The sequence below is a fragment of the Neophocaena asiaeorientalis genome, unplaced genomic scaffold (assembly GCF_003031525.2).
Source record: "Neophocaena asiaeorientalis asiaeorientalis breed wild unplaced genomic scaffold, Neophocaena_asiaeorientalis_V1.1 scaffold253, whole genome shotgun sequence".
Taxonomy (NCBI): domain Eukaryota; kingdom Metazoa; phylum Chordata; class Mammalia; order Artiodactyla; family Phocoenidae; genus Neophocaena; species Neophocaena asiaeorientalis.
In genome coordinates, this window is record NW_020174553.1 from 5470850 (window position 1) to 5478967 (window position 8118).

Here is an 8118-nt window from a genome sequence, read left to right on the forward strand (position 1 = left end):
GGGAGACAAGCACCCTGGGCTTGATGATTGCATTTTAAAGGGATGGCTCCCAGATCCTTGACAAAGACATTCCTGGGTTGCAGAAGATACAATCTCAAAGAGACAGAGAAAGGATTTACAATGGCATGTTTTCTAAAGTCAATGCTCTAAGAAAAGTGAGGTCAGGTTTTTGCTAGAACAAACAAATTCTTTAGGCAGTATTGAGTTTTCCAGGCATGGCATCTTAAGGGGACTGGGGTTGTCATCCTAGGAACACAGCTCTGAGCTGATAGAAATTATGTTAGTGTTTGTTCAAGTCTCTTAGTGTGAAGGATGGATAAAACCATTTGTGCTAAAAGTTACATTTCTTAGAGGCAAAGGTTGAGGCCTAGTCAAGAAGAGGCCTTGAAGAATAAAATGAAAGTTGTTGACTTTTCACTATTTCTAAAATACCTAATTGTCCAGACTTATGCTTTTTGTGAAAAGCAAGAGTCGGTCTCAATGAAATTGAGACGTTTACTATCACTAATGCCCAAGAGACAGAAATTTAATTCATAGTAGTGGACTGTAATGCTGAGAAAGGAGTTTATTAGAAAAGCAAATGACGAGTCCTCTGCTTTCACTGTCTTTGGGTTGCATCTTTTATCGTAAGTAAGTAAATGGACTCAGTACCCCACCTAGGTATTTTACCTTGAAACACACTTTGTGCTCTAAGGAAAAGCCAAATCATTCAACAAATACTCATTTTTGCCCACCACGTTCTAGGCACTGTTCTAGGCCCAGAGGATACAGTGGTAAATGAGACAAATAGATCTCTGCCTTTAGGGGGTTCACATTCTAATGGTAGGAGACAGACAATAAGTGAGTAAGGAAATAAGACGTTAGAACATTTTATAAAAAATTACTGTAAGTTAGTCCAAGCAGGGTGATATGATAGAGTGTGATGGGCTGGGAGGGATCTGCTTTAGGTGTAGAGCTCAGGGGACCTCTCTGAACAGGCATTTGAGTTGGAGTCTGAATGATCCTGTGGTCATACAAAGATCTGGGGGAAGAGCATTCTGGACAGAGGGCACATGTGCAAATGCCTTGATGTGGAAATAGTTTTGGTGAGTTTACAGAACAGAAAGGCGTCACTGAAGCACAGTGAATTAGCAGGGAGTGGGCTGAGATGTGGAGAAAGAGAGCCAGGTCACATGGGACCTTAGAGGCAGTGGTGAGGAATTAGGGCTTTATTCTAAGTGACGTGGAAACTCAGGAAGGATTTTAAGCAGGGGGCTGAGAACATCATAGATAGATAGATGGGGAATAGCATCACCTTGAAGAGCCTAAAATGCTGGTGAGACAAAGTAGACAATCTCTGTCTATCATCTATCTATCTAACAATCTATCTATCTAATGATCTATCTATCTTTAATCACTTTGGTTGTTCATGTAAAAAGAATAGTAGGGGACAAGAGTGGAAATAGGAGAGCAGCTTTGAATGTATTAGAAAAATCTGGAGAAAATGTGATGGAAGCTTGTACTAGGGTGGTAGCAGTAGAAAGGAAAAGACTGAAGAGGTGAACAGACTGAAGAGAGATGAACAGATTCAGGATATATTGGAAAGGGGAACTGACTTGTGAATGGATTCGATGTAGGGAAAGGGAGACACTGATTTATGGCTTGAGGGATATTTCTAGGGGAAAATAGGTTTGGGGAGGTGGCCCTGCATGTATAAATCTAGAATTCAGGAAAGGGTTCAAGTTCAAGATGTCCCGTGGGGAGTCATCAACATATAACCCATATTTACACACATTACCTTTAGGAGTCAAGGAACACAGACCACAAAATGGCAGCATTTTAGGCAAATGGGCAGATGAGGGGAATACAGCTGTCTATGTTATTTATTACATTTAATGGTAGCTGTTATTATGCATTACCTATGTGCATTTTACATGCTGTATTTTCAAATGGGCCCTTAGTCACACTTATAAATATCACGGGGCCAGGGAGAGAGACCTTGCCATTATGTTTTATGTTTTATGGTGTTATAAGCTTCAAAAGTATTTGTCAGCTTCTCAAATCAGTTAATGCTCCATATGCCAATAATAGCAACAGTACACTCACTAGTATAAAGGCAGAGAGCAGAAGTATAAGTCATCTCCTGGAGCATTCCTGCCTTATTATGCAACAGCTGTAGTAAATGCAGTGACTCTTAGCTGTCACTCACTTCTGGAGATAGGAGGGTGGAGGAGAATTGCTCCTATGTCTCATGTGAAGCTATGGCACATCAAGCCATTTATGATTACCGTGTAATTGAAGCAAGCCTCTCATGGCACATCCCCAAAGAGTGTCAGGCTGGGCCTGTCGCAATCAGTAGGCAGTTCGGCCATGGTTTGCTTACGCCCAATCTCCATGGCTCATATACTCTGAAAAATTCTCCTTTTTATGAGATTGAATATTACCCTACGACAGGTCAAGCCACTCTAGAATTCAGCCAACACTGTTCAGACATTGGAGCTGTTCATTTGGAAAGGTGTCCTTTTCATTGGCTTTGCGTTCAGCCAAAGTATAACCATACCCTGTTTCTGTGGCAGTCTTAGTATTAGCACAGTTTCATAAATATTACTAGGCACCCAAAGTCTAAAAAGCGTTTTATGGAATTGTGAGGAAAATTATGCTTCTGAGTCACGGGTGTTTGGATTAAATGATTATTTCCTTCAAGCTTTAATGTTTTATTGATTTGAAATGAATGCTACAGATTACTGTCCAATAGAAACTATCTCAGCCAAAAGCCTTCTATTCTTGCCTGAATGTCTCAGATGATCAAGAATTTTCAATTCTCTGACACAGTCTCTTCTAAGGGAGCATAGTGGTTTAAAGCTGATTTATTCCTAATACATACAGCAGTTGGGGGCACAGAGTAGAACCAAAAGTATTAACTTACAAGCTTTGGATGAGGCAGTTATAGTTTCAGATCCCAGTTCTGCTTCTTTAAAGCTGTGATATTGATGATGTTAATCTTGTAAACCTCACTTTCATCATCTATAAAATGCAATTAAAATATTTATCTGTTGTAAGTCAATTATACTTCAAAAACAAACAAATTAACTCACAGAAAAAGAGATCAGATTTGTGGCTACGAGAGAAAGGGGAGTGGAGGGAAAGGGAACTAGATCATGGTGGTCAAAACATACAAACTTCCAGTTATAAGTATTAGGGGTATCATGTACAACATGATAAAGACAATACCACTGCTGTACGTTATAAATGAAAGCTGTTAAGAGAGGAAATCCTAAAAGTTCTCATCACAAGGAAAAAAAATTTCTATTTCTTTTATGCTGTATCTAAATGAGACAATGGATATTCACTAAACCTACTGCAATCATTTCATGATGTATGTAAGTGAAATCATTATGTTCTACACCTTAAACCTATACAAAGCTGTGTGTCAATTATTCCTCAATAAAGCTGGGGGGGAAAACCACCTGAAAAAAAAGTTAGAAAGGGATTTCCCTGGTGGCATGGTGGTTAAGAATCCGCCTGCCAGTGCAGGGGACATGGGTTCGAGCCCTGGTCCGGGGAGATCCCACATGCCGTGGAGCAACTAAGACCGTGCACCACAACTACTGAAGCCTGGGCGCCTAGAACCCGTGCTCCGCAATGAGAAGCCACCGCAGTGAGAAGCCCGTGCACCGCAACGAAGAGTAGCCCCCGCTCGCTGCAACTAGAGAAAGCCGCGCGCAGCAACGAAGATCCAACGCAGCCAATAAATAAATAAATTGATTAATTAAAAAAAAAAAGTTTTTGCTATGTTTCTATAGTTGAAAACAAATATGAAGAGTATTCTTTTAAATAGCAAATAAGTACAGGAGGAATGATCGTTTTAAAATCAGCATTTTGCAACCTTCAATGTAATAATTTATTCAGAGATTATCATCAGCATAGGCAAAAAAAAAATTTAACCACCAAATGCCTTGTGGAAATTTAACTGGATCTTGGATTTTTAAAAAAATGGTATAAAATCACTTTTGGGGTAACAGGGGAAATTTAATTGTGGGCTATATGTTAGTGATGTTAGTGATGATGTTTTGTTTTATTTTGATAATGGTATTATTATGGTTATAAAATAATATTTATCTCACAGGACTACTGTAGGGTTGAAATGTAAAGTGCCTAGGACCATGGTAGTCGGGGAAAACTTTATTGCCATTTATGGTGGGTTCTCGCCTTCTCCTCTCACCTCAAGAGTCCCACCCATTGGAGCCACTACAAATGCAGTCTGAAGCTTCCATTGCCTCAAATGGGTGGCTTCAAACAAAACGAGACTTCAAAATATCAAATTCTTCAAGAAGGATCTGGATGAATAGGGACGCGATTCCTCCCTACCTCGCCTCCTCCCATCTCCTGAATATGTAAAGACCCTCTGAAGTGAGGGAAGGGAGAGGCGGCTGGAGAAGAAGAAAGAGGTCAAGACTTTCAGTCTCCCTGGACCGGCCCATCTGGAGCCACCACTGCCCCATCCCCCGAGAACCCGTCATCTACGGTTTGTGAGTGGCCAGCCTGTGACTCCCTAACCAATCTCTGTGCTCTGGCGCATGGCTTGGTGCATTTGCAGGAAGAAAAAGGCTCCCTTTCTGAGGAATCTTGAACTGATCTAATTTGTCTTGAAATGAATTTTTTTTCCTGCAGGTGGGTACTTGAGATAAAATCTGTTAGACATAGAAAAAAAAAAATTACATTTTGTAGACCTTAGTATGTGACTTAAAAAATTCCTACTAGCTCTAAGAACTTTTATCTTTTTAATAGGCAAAAGGTTTCTCTAGTCTCATTTCTATCCAGCAGCCATATTTCTACCTTTGATGTCATAGAAATATAATTTATCTTTTACCCAATAACTCTTCAAGTATTTTAACATGAACACCTGTCTCTCAAATTTTCTCTAAGTTAGTATTGCCAGCTTTGTTAATCATTTAGCACATAAAATGATTCTAGACCCTTCCATTGTAGTTACTGTTATCTGTACATGCTCAAGTACATTTGTGTCTCTTCAAAACCAGTGCTCAAAACTGGATTTTACATTTTATATAAAAATTTTATTCTGCTAAATGGGATTAATCTTTCCTAACACTAAGGTCATAAAGAACTTTTAAAACAATGGGGATAACTGCTTTAAACAAAAACACATAGTAACAACTCTGAGTGTAGTAGGAACTGAAGTGTTTAGTGAATTTCTCTCCCCTTCATTCTGAGCTTTGTCATCTCTTTTAGACTCTTCATAAATGCTAACATTTATTGTGTATATTATAAAATAACTTGATCAGTCAGAAAAACCATTACTTATTTATAAAAGTTGATTAACTTAAAAGTTAATAATATATAATTAAAGTAAATTACATACTATCTTACGTCTTTGGAGAAGATTACAGAGCATCTGTAAAATCTTACGAGCAAATGGTAGAGGGCAGAGACATCAGCAAAATCCAAATGGAAAATCGGTCCGTTCAAAACATAAAAAAAGCATTTTTAAGGCTTTTGTCTTTCCCACTTCCCTGCTGCTTTACACAAGCAATGACTTTTGGTTTCTGGTGGCTGTCAAAGATGACTGTATGTTAGGTAACATAAGGTTAGCATTAGAGGTATGACTTTGTGCATGAACAGCTACCACCAGTGTAACCATCTTTCCAGATTTTTCAATTTGCTTGAATGGCTCGCAAGCTGACATCTTTATGCTGTTCTCATCCCTAATTTACTGGCAAAGTGCTTTAGGCTCCTGCACCAGCAGTGCCTAAAGACAACACTGTAGATGTGCAGCAGTAGCTAGAGGGCCCCTGAACCCCTAGGGACGCTTCTTTTCACTGCCCTTGCAGTGCATTGTCTGCTTCTAAGCACTGTGTAGCATGGCCTCAGGAGCAAAGAGTGGGGAAGAGATCAAGATTTACAGGGTTCGCTCCTGCCTTTGCAGCAGATTTCTTAACAGCTATGTTTGTGTCAGCAAGATTCAGTCGTTTAAATCATCCCCATTTAGTAAGGAAACAGTTTTACAAGAGCTTAAAAATTTCCACTTGCTCATGTTTGTTCATCCATTTATCCAACTCCCTGCCCATTTTCTGATGGCTTTCCTCCTCTCTCACCTCCATAGATATTTTTATTTGTTTATTTTGTTTTATCTACTTTCAATTTCAGCAAAATACATATAACATAAACTTTACCATCTTAACCATTTTTAAGTATACAGTTCAGTAGTGTGGTGTTAGGTACATTCATATTATTGTACAACCAACCTCCAAAACTCTTTCAACTTGCAGATCTGAAACTCTACACCCATTAAACAACAATTCCCCATTCATCCCCCTGCCCTCCCATCCACCACTACCCCTGGCACCCACCATTCCACTTTCTGTCTCTATGAATTTGACTGTGTTATATAAGTAGAATCCTACAGTATCTGTCTTTTTGTGACTGGCTCATTTCACTTAGCATAATGTCCTCAAGGTTCATCCATGTTATAACACATGTCAGCATTTCTTTCCTCTTTATGGCTGAATAATGCTCCTTTGTACGTATATACCACATTTTGTTTATCCATTCATCCCTCAGTGGACACCTGTGTTACGTCCACATTTTGGTTATTGTAAATAATGCTGCTATGAACACGTGTGTACAAAAATCTCTTCAAGACCCTGCTTTCAACTCTTTTGGGTATATACCCAAAAGTGGAATTGCTGGATCATAAGGTAATTTTATTTTTAAGTTTTTGAAGGCCACTCTACTGCTTTTCACAGTAGCTGCATCACTTTACATTTCTACCAACAATGCACAAGGGGTCCAATTTTTCCACACCCTCGCCAACACCTGTTTTGCTGAAAACAGCTGTTATGGGCTGAATTACGTCCCCTCAAAATTCATATGTTGAAGTCCCAATATGATTATCTGAATGTAACCATATTTTGAGATAGGGCCTTTAAGAGGTAATTAAATTAAAATGAAGCCATTAGGGTGAGCCTTAATCCAATCCGACTAGTGTCTTCATAAGAAAAGGAGATTAGGGCATCCAGAGAAAAACCAAGGATGTGCACACACACAGAAAAGTCCAGGTGAGGACAGAGTGAAAGGCTGCCATCTGCAAGCCACGGAGAGAGGCCTCGCCAGAAACCAAACCCGCCAACACCTTGGGACTTCCAGCCTCCAGAACTGTGAGAAAAGAGAGTTCTACGGTTTAAGCCACCCAGCCTGTGGTCTTTTGTTACGGCAGCCATAACAAACTAACACAGTAGCCATCCTAATGGGTATAAGGTGGCATCTCATTGTGGTTTTGATTTGCACTTCCCTAATAAGTTATGGTGAGCATCTTTCCATGTGCTTTTTGGCCATTTATGTGTCTTCTTTTGAGATGTATCTATTCAAGTCCTTCGCCCATTTTTAAATTGAGTTGTTGGTTTCTTTGTTGTTGAGTTGTAGGAGTTCTTTACATATTCTAGATGCCAACCCCTTATCAGATATATGATTTACAAATATTTTCTTCTATTCCGTGCTGGGAGTCCTTTGGTACATACAAAGTTTTAATTTTGATGTAGTCCAATTTATCTATTTTTACTTTTTTTTTGGCCTTTGGCGTTACTTCCAGGAAATACTTGCCAAATCCACTGTCGAGAAGTTTCCCCTTTTGTTTTCTTGTGAGAGTTTTATAGTTTTTGCTCTGATGTTTAGGTCTTTGATGAATTTTGAGTTAATTTTTGTCTATGATGTAAGTAGGGCCCAACTTCATTCTTTTGCACGTACATATCCAGTTTTCCAAAGCTGTTTCTTTCTTTTTTTTTTTTTTTTTTGCAGTACGCGGGCCTCTCACTGTTGTGGCCTCTCCCGTTGCAGAGCACAGGCTCCGGACGCGCAGGCTCAGCGGCCATGGCTCACGGGCCCAGCCGCTCCGCAGCATGTGGGATCTTCCTGGACCGGGGCACGAACCCGCGTCCCCTGCATCGGCAGGCGGACTCTCAACCACTGCGCCACCAGGGAAGCCCTCCAAAACTGTTTTTATGGTCGGTGTTCCCAAACTCAAAGTTGAGGATGAGAAACCAACACTTGGGAAATGGTCTAAATTGTCTGCAATTCTCTAAAATTTCCAGACTCCCCGTTTGGGCCCTTGCTGTGACAATGCAG